Below are 13,650 nucleotides of genomic sequence, written 5' to 3' on the forward strand. Positions count from 1 at the left end.
AGATACAGTACCTCCTGCCTTACATTATAAGGATATTGAAAGTCATTGAAAAGTTCCATGACCGTATAGAGGAACAAGGCCCAAGGACGAGTTCCTTTACAAAGTTATGGAACCCTGAGGTGACATGCGACATACTTATCATGTATGGCAGGTGGTAGTTTATTTCTTATAATACATGGTCACACCTTTCTTATAAACCACTTAACTTCAATATCCACTAGGGAATAAAGGGTAACAGCCTAGTGAGCACTTTTGCATCCTTTCTCGAAGGCAATGATCTCCAATAACACTGCCTTAAACCCAACACCACAAAGGCACCATGCTTGACCTCATAGTCTCCAATTCCCCCAATCTACAGTCATACGACCCCATTCCAGTCGACTAGTCTGACCACAAGCAGATCCCATTCTCCCTCACTGGCTCATATACCAAAACGTCTAGGCAACCGAAGAAAGGGAAAATATAGTTCAGGGACAAATTGAAAACCTTGATGCAGAAGCCATGGCCATCATGGCCCTACCTATCCTAATCTCGATTACACCCCACCTTAATGTTAATGAGACCGCAGACAAATATAACTGCTACATGGAATCCCTTATCAACAAACTTGCACCCCTGCAGTGCAAATTATCAAGACCAAAACCCTCCAATCCTTGGTTCTCAAAAGATCTCTACAAAGAAAGAAAGCTTTAGTTTAGCGAAGACATTTTGGAGCCAGTCTGTATAGTTTATTATGGCCAGTTCTGGATCTAGAACTGCTTCTGGCGGAGTCTTAGATAAATGCTGTTGAAGAAGAGCCTGGTCTATACCACTCCAAGCCTTAAACTTTTTAGGGGGGTGTGACCTAGTGTGTGGGGAAGTAGGATGCAGAATACAGATATCAAATAGAACTGCATAGTGCTCAGACCACGTCAGAGGAGGGATCTCCTTTACCGAGATCTGCTCGCTATTCGTGAATAGGCAATCAAGCGTGTGACCGGCCGAATGAGTAGGGACAGTAATTCTTTGATAGAGTCCTGTAGAATCTAGCTAGGTAAGGGGTAAAGATTGATGATTGGAAAGTGCTATGTTGAAATTGAGTGCCTCACATACCATAGAGGGGACCATAACTGTCTTTATCATTAAGGTATTTCGGTATATGAGAGCCAAACCTCCCCCTCTTTTCTTTGATCTACCACATTTCAGTACAGAGAAGCTGGCAGGAGTGGCAATACAAAAGTTTGGGCCAGCTGAAGGGGCATCCAAAGTTTCTGTGATAAATAAGAGAGCTAGCTGATAGTTATTTTTTTATTTTTTATTTTATTTTAAAGAGTTTTACATAGCGCAAACTTGACCCAAATCTGGTATCAGAGCGCTTTACATAGCACCAGTTAGGAACATGAGGACACATTCATTTTTGTTAGGCATGGGTTGATAAAGTGATTTGCCCAGAATCACAGGATGTTCAGCGTTGTTGCTGAGACTCAAACCCAGTTCCCCAGATATGAGGTCGACCGCCCTAGCCGTCAGGCCAACTCCTCTCCCCAGAAATCCAGAAACTTCGCTATCTCATATTTCTGCTTTGGGAGAGAGCGTGCATTAATGAGGGCTGAGTGAACCATATCATTTTCCTTATACTTTTCAGTATGAAAATTCCTAGTCACAGTTTTTACCAAGTTCGACTATGCCCAGTCTTGTTCAACATTCAGTCCATCATCCCCTTTGGTTTTGCTGTGTTCGCACTAAGTTGGCACGATATGCTCAGACGTGGGTCCCTTGCTCACTTTGTCACTGGATTCAAGCTAGCCTGGCTGATGACGGTGATAGAGCACGGGTTCACCTGCTCGTTTTACCATACTCACCTGGACCCATAATCATACAAACTTTGAACAGGTAAACCCTGCTAATCAGGATTTTAATTAACCTTTTAGGACTTATACCTATACCATTGACTTACCAATCCTTGTCACCGGTAACTAAAGTCCCAAGGGATCAAGGGTGTTAGCATAATAAATAGAAAACAAACATTTGTATTCATAAAACAACCACAAACTCGGGAAAGGTTTAAATGCTTTATCTATGAAAATTCTTAAATGTCAGAGTCCATACAAGCTCCGTTAAAGCCTTTTCAATTAGGAAAATAATGATTAAAGCAGAATGATGCGAAAATATTACAAAACTTTCTTTAAACATTGAAACATAGGAAGGGAAAGAAAAGGGAAACAATACAATGACATACCCAAATAGATTATATTTACCTAGAATGGTGTGAAAACCAACCCTGGCCATGGGCTGGAATAAAGGACAGGACTCCCGATAGTTCAGATGCAAACAGGACAGGACAGGTGCAGACCAGAACAAAGACAGGTAAGGACCAAATTGGATCAGGACAGGCCCAACGCAGGTCAGGATCAGTACCCTCTCTTAAAGTGCAACGCCAGTGTCACACCCCTCTCTGCGGCTAACAGTCGGACCCTGATTGGGTTATCGAATTTCTGCCCTCAGAACCCCGATTGGGTTATCGATTCTTCTGTTAGAGTGCTCCGCCAGCACCTCTGCCCTCGATCGCCTATTGAGTATGTTGGGTCAGTGACAGGTCAGCTATTCGGACAAGTCGGACAAACTAACTAGCTAAGCCTAACTTAAATATACCATTTTCCAGGGCAATGTACCACCCCCCAATGTTGCAAATTTGTGTATTCCCTCAATTTGATTGGTTTAAAGGCGAGGAAAGGTCATCACACCATACCAGTTATGAGATCATTTCATTCAAATATTTAAATCAATGTTCCCTCCCATAATATTATTTTCCCATGCACTTTTATTCCACCCGACAATGAATGTTTCAATAACAAATACAATGTATAACATTTGTACTGTTGAGCTTTCTTTCGAGAGGTCAAAAGGTGAGGTTCTCCTGGTTTTCACAGGCAAGTCTGTTACTGGCACCAGTTCAATGCCATGACTTGAGGACTCTTGAGCTCTTCTGCGCAGACGCAGCTCTTTTCAATATGGAGCACAGCGAGGTAACATCAGGCCCAAATACGAACTAGTAGCAAAGTTAAAAAGAAACAATTTTAAAACAAGGAATAAATGAATGCACTGTACACTACTTATCTCTACTCCATTCACATTACTTTATTTTAACTATAGCGTTAATATTTAGGCAGAACTAACAAGGTTTAGTACAAGCAGCAGCATAAGCATTAGCATGTGGAACATAGAGCAGCCATCTTTAACACTAGTGCGCAGTGAGCAGAGAGTACGTCATGTCACATGAGTGTGGCAGACGCATGCGCAGTGAAATTCCCACATTGCGGCGGCCATCTTAATGCATTTGAGTTACTGTTAGTAAAAGCACATTGCCAAGCTTCCCCAGCTTACTAGAAATGGTGTGTGGTCCAATATTAATAAGACAAAACATGTTGATTTAATATGTTATTTGTTATTTAGAGGGTGTTGGATCCAAACAAGTCTCTTTACGTGCGAAACCTTGCTCCATCAACAGCTGATTAGCCAGAAACCGGTCCTAGGATGCTTGTTTCCGGTCCAGGCAAGACATGGCTTGGCAGTTCGGGCTGGACTGTTCTCATGAGGCACAGGGTCAGACTGATTTGCATATGGCCATGTCTGAACTGGGGTGGTGGAGTGATCTAAATAATTATGATGGATTAAACCCAGATCAGTTGACTGGGGGTGAGTGCTTGCATTGTTCAACACTCCATCCATCATCCCCTTTGGTTTTACTTTGTTCGCCCTAAGTTGGCAGGGTATGCCCAGACGTGGGTCCCTTTGGTCACTTTGCCACTAGATTCAAGCTAGCCTGGCTGATCACGGCTGATTAGCTAGAAACCAGTCCCAGGATGCTTGTTTCCAGTCCAGGGAAATATATAGGGGGTTATACCCAACTAGTGTCACTGGGACCTGGGTGATCAATGCAGCAAAAAGGAGGAGTCCCAGTAATCAAGAAAAGATTTACAAGGCAGAACATATAATAAACCAATCACAAAAGAAATCTGTTCACATTGTTTTAATCACAATGTGAATGCTTGTTACAAATATATAACGTATATTGACATGTAAATATAGCTCATGAGGTGCCCCAAAGGTAGTAAAGGACAAGGGAGGGGGGAGTGATCCTGTGAGGAGATAGTGGAGGAAGGAAGAAGGAAGTTTATTGTGACAATTAAATCAGTCAATTGGCATTATTCGTCCGTATTACACAATATGTGCAGGAATGGGGACCGCAAAGTTCAAATTGTCATTTCAAAAGAACAGCATGCTCCAAAACAGTTCAATAAATGAAAGGTCAGGGGGCGTGGAGTTGGTGATAGGGGTGGTTGTCGACGTTTCGACCCTCTATAGCGCAGGTAGATTTGCTATCCTTGCTGTTGGGTCTTCATCAGGACGGGGGAAGGGGACACACCTATTCAATGTAGAATATATAAATTAAAAATGGGAAATGAATCCCTAACTAGTTCCAAAAAGGGAAAGCACATCAGTGTTTACATGAGGTCGTAGGGACTAAAATCATTTTTATGATACAGAATAAGGCGGGTGAATTCATACGCCACACATTTAATATCCATGAAATTACTTAACTCAGCAAATATTAGGTTCACCTTACATAGATGAAAAGAATTTGCACTAACTAAATATTCTATGGAGGAAAGAAGGAGCTAGGCCAGTCTGAAAATCCAGTAGCCGGACAACTAAGCATCCAAGGACTTAAGAGTATACCTAGCAATTAATCAGTATCGGTAAGGAGAACTCACCATAAAGTAGCCTAAACTTGGATCGTGATGCCATGCGATGGCTAGGTCCGAATAGATCGTTTTCAGAATGAAGAAGCTGTTGATAGCCAAAAAAGGCAGACCATTAGGCACTTGCACTACACATTGAGTTTACGTGGACTAGTTTAACAATGGGGTTTACCATGAATAAATAACGTGACGACCCCAAGGTAATATGCGTAGTCTGTTAACTCAGCAGTTGTCTCGAGGCTGAGGAGTGTACAAAAACATAAATCCCCCGTAATTAGCAGGCGGGAGGCTAGTAGTAACACCACAATTCGAAGCAATTAACCAGCGAGTGAAACTCACCAAGAGGACACTGCCCTGTTGCGGTCGTATGGGGGTCAGGCTGATGCACAAAAGTGCTGCGTGGATAATTCTGAAATTAAAATTAAGGGGCCAGAGTTTAAGTATAGGAGCAAATAGCTGTGCAGTGCCCACAAGACTAAATTCAATCGGGCGGTGGGACTCACCGAGCAGCAACGATCGGGTGCCGATCTTGCGTAGTCCGGATCAGTCGGACAGAATGCTCCGTGATGAAGCCTGTAATAACAAAGCGGGAGGTCATATTGTAGACTGCCCATAGCGGTATGGATATCTCGCAAGTATCAAAGGTCTGGCGATGCGCTTACCGGTTATTAGAAGTTAATCCTAATCAGAAACGAGCATGGTTCGCAATGGCGACGCTTCGTTCCGGGTTGTGAGATATCCCCATAGTAACGGAGTCATGTGGTGCAGAGCACCCGTGTGGACATAGAAAAAAGACTCTGGTTCAATTGGAAGGAAACATCCTAATGGTGTAGAGTATCTTAAAAATAACTGGAAATGCACGCTAGTAAGGGATCCTGTGGCAATGATTATGGTCTCACAATGTAAACATTCATAAAATTTAGAACACATAATTAACACTTTTGAGAGAACGATTGGAAGGTGACAGTGTATGCATATATATATAGGGGTCAAAGCCACCAGTCACATAGACCCATTCATGGAATTTAGCAAGCATATATAATAATAACCATATTTATGCGTGGGCGATAAATGTACATGGCGTACCTCTCACAAGAGGGTAAAGGCCATGATGTTGATAACATACATATATATATATATCGTGGTAACCATATTCATGAGTGGGCAGTGGGTTTCGTGGGGTACCTCTCACACGGGGGCAGTAGCCAACCGAAATCATGTAGCAGTGATGAATAGAAGGTATGGCAATAAATGCAATTCAGTTGGATATAGCAGAGCGTGACGTACCTCTCACACGAGGGTAAAGGCCACAGGTTACGGCAATCCTCAGAGACAATTGTTGGAGGTATTAAGTAATAACAATACTGTAAGCAGAGTGCAAGTTACACGGCGTACCCCTCCCATGGGGGTAAAAACAACCAGAGTCACATGTTACTGCACAGAGACCAACTGGGTCACGGGATGCGGTACATAGACGACATCCTGCTAGTCTGGAACGGTGATTTGGATGGACTGATGTTGTTCTTTGATTGGTTGAATAACCAATCTGGACATCTTAAATTCACGATTGAATCAGACAGCCACAAAATCAACTTCCTTGATCTCACCATCTATGAATGTTCGGGACATCTACTAACAACTCTCTATCGAAAGCCCACCGAAAGGAATTCTCTGTTACACTATAACAGTCACCACCCCAGAGCCTTACGAGACAATTTACCATTTGGACAATTCCTGCGGATCCGCAGGAATTGTTCCAACAAGGATCACTACTTCACCGAATCTGAGGAACTAAAGCAACGACTTTTAAGCAGGGGATACCCAAAACTACTACTCAAGCGAGCAAGGAAAAGAGCCTGGTTCTACCCCCGAGATGAGTTGCTCACCCCGAAAACTGATAAGGGAGATCATCAAGAAAGGATTGTATGCGTGACTACCTTCAGCACACAGAGTAACAAAATTAAACATATCATTAATCGCCATTGGGAATTGATATCAGATGATATCCAACAACCAAACCCGCCTCTACATGCTTTCAAAAAAGCACGGAGTGTGAAGGATCATGTGGTTCGCTCCCTGTTGAAGACCAGAGATGACCCTACGGTCGCAACACTTTGGAATTTACCGGCCATAGTGGGTCATTTCAGATGTGGTCAGTGCAAGGCATGCGACAGTGTCATCCAAACCAAGGAATTCACGTACCGCGATCAAAAAGTTTCACTGAAAACACACACCAACTGCAATTCATCGAACATTATATATGCCATCCTTTGCCCCTGCTTGCTGATATACGTTGGCACCCCACGAAACCCACTGCCCACTCATGAATATGGTTACCACGATATATATATATATGTATGTTATCAACATCATGGCCTTTACCCTCTTGTGAGAGGTACGCCATGTACATTTATCGCCCACGCATAAATATGGTTATTATTATATATGCTTGCTAAATTCCATGAATGGGTCTATGTGACTGGTGGCTTTGACCCCTATATATATATGCATACACTGTCACCTTCCAATCGTTCTCTCAAAAGTGTTAATTATGTGTTCTAAATTTTATGAATGTTTACATTGTGAGACCATAATCATTGCCACAGGATCCCTTACTAGCGTGCATTTCCAGTTATTTTTAAGATACTCTACACCATTAGGATGTTTCCTTCCAATTGAACCGGAGTCTTTTTTCTATGTCCACACGGGTGCTCTGCACCACGTGACTCTGTTACTATGGGGATATCTCACAACCCGGAACGAAGCGTCGCCATTGCGAACCATGCTCGTTTCTGATTAGGATTAACTTCTAATAACCGGTAAGCGCATCGCCAGACCTTTGATACTTGCGAGATATCCATACCGCTATGGGCAGTCTACAATATGACCTCCCGCTTTGTTATTACAGGCTTCATCACGGAGCATTCTGTCCGACTGATCCGGACTACGCAAGATCGGCACCCGATCGTTGCTGCTCGGTGAGTCCCACCGCCCGATTGAATTTAGTCTTGTGGGCACTGCACAGCTATTTGCTCCTATACTTAAACTCTGGCCCCTTAATTTTAATTTCAGAATTATCCACGCAGCACTTTTGTGCATCAGCCTGACCCCCATACGACCGCAACAGGGCAGTGTCCTCTTGGTGAGTTTCACTCGCTGGTTAATTGCTTCGAATTGTGGTGTTACTACTAGCCTCCCGCCTGCTAATTACGGGGGATTTATGTTTTTGTACACTCCTCAGCCTCGAGACAACTGCTGAGTTAACAGACTACGCATATTACCTTGGGGTCGTCACGTTATTTATTCATGGTAAACCCCATTGTTAAACTAGTCCACGTAAACTCAATGTGTAGTGCAAGTGCCTAACGGTCTGCCTTTTTTGGCTATCAACAGCTTCTTCATTCTGAAAACGATCTATTCGGACCTAGCCATCGCATGGCATCACGATCCAATTTTAGGCTACTTTATGGTGAGTTCTCCTTACCGATACTGATTAATTGCTAGGTATACTCTTAAGTCCTTGGATGCTTAGTTGTCCGGCTACTGGATTTTCAGACTGGCCTAGCTCCTTCTTTCCTCCATAGAATATTTAGTTAGTGCAAATTCTTTTCATCTATGTAAGGTGAACCTAATATTTGCTGAGTTAAGTAATTTCATGGATATTAAATGTGTGGCGTATGAAGTCACCCGCCTTATTCTGTATCATAAAAATGATTTTAGTCCCTACGACCTCATGTAAACACTGATGTGCTTTCCCTTTTTGGAACTAGTTAGGGATTCATTTCCCATTTTTAATTTATATATTCTACATTGAATAGGTGTGTCCCCTTCCCCCGTCCTGATGAAGACCCAACAGCAAGGATAGCAAATCTACCTGCGCTATAGAGGGTCGAAACGTCGACAACCACCCCTATCACCAACTCCACGCCCTGACCTTTCATTTATTGAACTGTTTCGGAGTATGCTGTTCTTTTGAAATGACAATTTGAACTTTGCGGTCCCCATTCCTGCACATATTGTGTAATACGGACGAATAATGCCAATTGACTGATTTAATTGTCACAATAAACTTCCTTCTTCCTTCCTCCACTATCTCCTCACAGGATCACTCCCCCCTCCCTTGTCCTTTACTACCTTTGGGGCACCTCATGAGCTATATTTACATGTCAATATACGTTATATATTTGTAACAAGCATTCACATTGTGATTAAAACAATGTGAACAGATTTCTTTTGTGATTGGTTTATTATATGTTCTGCCTTGTAAATCTTTTCTTGATTACTGGGACTCCTCCTTTTTGCTCCAGTCCAGGGAAGACATGGCTTGGCAGTTCTGGCTGTACTGTTCTCGTGAGGCACAGGGTGAGACTGATTTGCATATGGCCCTGTCTGAATTGGGGTGGCGGTGTGAGCTAAAGAATGATGATGGATTGAAACCCGGGTCAGTTGACTGGGGATGACTGCTTGCATTGTTCAACACTCCGTCCATCATCCCCTTTGGTTTTGCTTTGTTCCCACTAAGTTGGCAGGGTATGCCCAGAAGTGGGTCCCTTGCTCACTTTGCCACTGGATTCAAGCTAGCCTGGTTGATGATGGCTGATTAGCCAGAAACCGGTCCTAGGATGCTTGTTTCCGGTCCAGGAAAGACATGGCTTGGCAGTTCGGGCTGGACTGTTCCTATGAGGCACAGGGTCAGACTGATTTGCATATGGCCATGTCTGAACTGGGGTGGCGCTGTGAGCTAAAGAATGATGATGGATTAAACCCAGATCAGTTGAGTGGGGGTGAGTGCTTGCATTGTTCAACACTCCGTCCATCATCCCCTTTGGTTTTACCCAGTCATGGGCCTTCAATACAAACTCACAAGTGGAGCAAGGTACTTTGGACTTCTCGGGGAGGTTTGCTGGGTTTAAGCGTGCACAAGCGTGTTGTAATGACTTATCATGCTTATTAATGGCACCCAGTTCCAAGCTGTTGTAGCAAACTATACATTGTCACATACCTGGAAGGAGATGACCAGGGGTCCTGACGCGATCCGGCCACTAACGGGTGCAGACGGGCTTGCCTTTGGCGTGCCTGCTGTGTTCGTCCACTGCGCGATGGCGCCATGCTGCCCTTTTACCCTGGAAGGAGGCAGAAGAGCCCAGCAACTAGACCGCCAAACTCCCTGTGTCGCGGAAAATAGTGGCCGACAAAATGGAAACAACCGTGTTCCCTCCGTCCACATAAACAGCACAATAGAGCTGTGGTGGACTGGGGAGATGGAAGAGTCTTTCCAGCTACATGAGCCAGTCATTCTCTGGTGGTGCCACAAGAATCTGGAAACTCCTTACCTCCCTCCTTTCGCCTAACAAACTGCCTAGTCACCTTCGAAAAGAACCTCAAGCTCCTCCTATTTGACATACACCAGGGTTAATCACACACGTCCATACCGAAGTACTCTATCCAGTAGACCAACTACATTCATTGTGTCCCCCCACCATCATAATCAATGCTTGAACGATGTAAATCTCTTGTCCAACAGCTGCATTTATCTTGGTCGCAGCAACCAATGCAATATGTCTGAACCTACTTATTGTAACTGTGACTTGTTTTACCCTTGTATCATGCTACTGCTGTAAAGCACTCTGATGCCTTCGGGCCATGTCTGCGATGTATATAAAATTGCCAATAAGAATAAATATAATAGATCACCAGTCTTGCAGGTTCTGAATGGGAAACAGAAGTGAACTCAGGTATTTCTCAGTCATTAAGGTCAGCCAAGTAACTAGCATAGATGCCCAAAGGCAGTGAAATCCCTGTCATTTCCTTCTAGAATTTGATGAAAATAACTCCGAAGTGAGGTGCTTTCCTGAAATACACCTCTAAATATTTGCACATTTGGTTTAATTGCCACAGCAGGGAGAAAGTAGTCACTAAGAATGTATTTCTTTGAAATAATGTTATTTCTTGCTATGCCTAATAAGGAGGCCGAACTCCCACCCTATTCATTAGCCCTTTCCTGACCTGGAACAAGTCACGGCTCCTTGTATCATTGTAGCCTGCGGTTTTCACGCACCATATAACACACCAGGAAAAATATCACACAAAGCTATGCCTAAAGTCATCTGACTAGTCACCAGGTGGGCTGACATTTGTTTCGCATTGGTCCAACACTCGTGGTTTGTTTTTTCATAACGTTTTGTGGTTTAGGTCGAGGCGTGAAAAGAACCCACCGAAGTTGGCCTTGGTTATTTGCTTCACTATAGAAAAGTAAATGTAGCACTAATAGTAAAGTGTTGAAATCCTGACCTTCGCTTCTGAAGAAGGTGTATCGAAGTAAGACGAGCCTCGTGTGTCTCAGGCAGAACCACTGCTCACACGGTCTCCTGCCAAAGTACACAACATAACGCAGCAGGAAGCCTAGAAGACAGGGCCTATTTAGCTCGTCGTCAGTCTTATTTAATGACGCTGAACTAAAATATTCAACTGTCAATGAACCGGTAAAATCCATAGACCGAGCAGCTGAGCGTTTGCGCGTATCTTAAGAAGTGCACGTGCGCAGAGTTGTGTGGCTGTTGTTAAAACGCCGCTCTAACTACAGTGCATACCTTAACTGGGAAGTACTCCAGGTTAGTGCAAGAGCTGCAGACAGCACAACTTGGAAACGGGGAAATGGAACCACTGCTCCTCCTTGTTTCCATACTTTACTGGCTGCAGCTTAAAAGCTTTAAAAAAACGTGTAAATTCTGTTGCGCCCAACGCACGAGCGCACGACACGCCCCCATTAGCTGACAGCACTGGCAACGCTGAAGTATAGGAACCAAATATAGCCTCCTGCACCTTCATCACCTGACGTGTAAAGGTCATCCGGACAGTCTTCTGACGTTCGTATTCGTGCTCATTCACTCCATTCACTAGATTCTGGGGAAAGTATGGTGTAGCTGCTATATTACCTAGTCCTGCCCACTGAAGAGTACATAGGGTGCAAAGGAAGGGTTGTGTAGTGAATAATAGTGACAATTAAAAATGCTGTGTGTGCTGCTTTCTAAGCATTTGCACAGGGCAAACATTGCGATATAACAGCTTGTGTTTTCACTTTTAATCTTTTGCGACAGGGTAACACAGTGGGTTGCTGCAGCAGGGGTGTAACACAGGTCCTTGCTGCCCCTGCGGCGCAGGGTGGCTCCCAGAGCAGTGGCTCGCGGGCTCCTCCGGATCAGTGGAGGCAGCGTCAGCATCAGCCGCTACCTCAACGCACCGAAGCGGGACAGGTCTAAACAGGAGCTGGCTTCCGTAGACAGCGCTTCTACTGTGTCGGGGGGCCGCAGTCAGGGGTGTCATCTGAGCAATCAGAGGGGGTGCATCAGCTACTCGGAATCCGGAAGGCTCAGGTTTGTCCCTCATTACAGTTGAGACTTGAGAGCGGCTTCTGCTGCGGCCATAAGGGGGTGGAACAAGAAAAGTAAGAAACGCAGGGGGCCACTCCGGGACCCAGGAAAACAAAAGCTAGCATAAACCTTAATAAACAGCCTTTTGAGGAGTGGACGCTCCCCAAACCTAGCGACCCCTATTAATAGTTCTGCGTTTCAAACATACCAGGTCAAAGGAAGAAGCATCAAGCCTGGGAGGGCCAAAAGTAACACCCTGGACATTAAAATCAGGGTCACCCCTTCTTTACGGTCATATTTACGTATACAACCAGCGGTACTGGACTTCAAGAAGAAGGGCGAAGTCCTTAGAAGAGGCTCTACTGGGCAACTTACTGCAGAATTAGTCGCCAACAGCATGGAGTCTGTTAGTGGTTTGCCTCCCCAGGCAGAATCAATAACTATAGTTGCTGTGAGTACGCTTGGGGCAGCGTCTGATAAAGTGACAGATCCTGCCGTTCAGGGTCATGTGGCAGTTGCTTGTCAAGATAGCAGCGGGGTGGACAAAGACTCCAAGGTTCAGGAATCGAGTGGGTCCTCAGTAGCCTCAATGGATGTTCTTTTCACCACAAAATATCGGGTGATATAAAGAAAGGCTTCTCTGTATCTGTGGCTAACCAGGGTAAGATGAGGAACTTCTGTGAGTCATTGGAGAGGAAGGTGGACCTCTTAAATACCAGGAATGAGACCCTAGAGAACATAGTGGGAGTACTAAAAGACAATCTCGGGGCTGCCAAGGCGGATATCCAGAAATTTAAAAAGGAAGAATTGGCCCTCTGTGATAGAATGGAAACCTTGGAGAACAATTTCCAAAGGAATAACCTTTGCCTTTTTGAATATCCCGGAAGGGAATGAAGGTGCTGACCTCAAACTCTATGTTATTACACTGTGCAAAGAATCTCTGCAGCTTGAAGAGTCAGAGGGGACCCTGAGAAGCGACACACAGAGAATCCATAGGGACCCTTTCCGTAGTAATCCTGATAGAACAAAGCCAAGAAAAATACTTATCAACTTCGTTACATATTCTCTAAAGAAGAAGATCCTCAACTTGGATTTAAAGGCAAAATCATTAAGGGCCAGAGACCACAAAAATACCTCATTCGCTTCAAACATAGTCCAGGTAGCTGCTGTTGGATTTCAGGGGATCTGGTGCTGGTCTTCCCTCGGTCCTGAGTGAGCCTGGAATCTCAGACTTAAACCACCATGAAAACTATCCATATATTGTCCTGGAATGTCAATGGCCTGCGCGTGATGTCTAGAAGAGCCAAGATCCTGCAATATTTAAAAGACTCTCCTGCGCAGATCATTGTCTTCCAGGAAACACACTTTCTTAAGGAATAGACCAATGAAATGTTTAAAAATAAAAAATGTGTGGACTTCTTTATATGTACAAACCAGACTACTAACATTAGAGGAGTTCTTGTTCTTTTTAAAAAACAAGCCAATGTCCAGATTTTACGTCATCTGGAAGACCCATGCGGCAGATGGGTAATATTGAA

Source organism: Lissotriton vulgaris, chromosome 3_1 (assembly GCF_964263255.1).
Source record: "Lissotriton vulgaris chromosome 3_1, aLisVul1.2, whole genome shotgun sequence".
NCBI lineage: Eukaryota > Metazoa > Chordata > Amphibia > Caudata > Salamandridae > Lissotriton > Lissotriton vulgaris.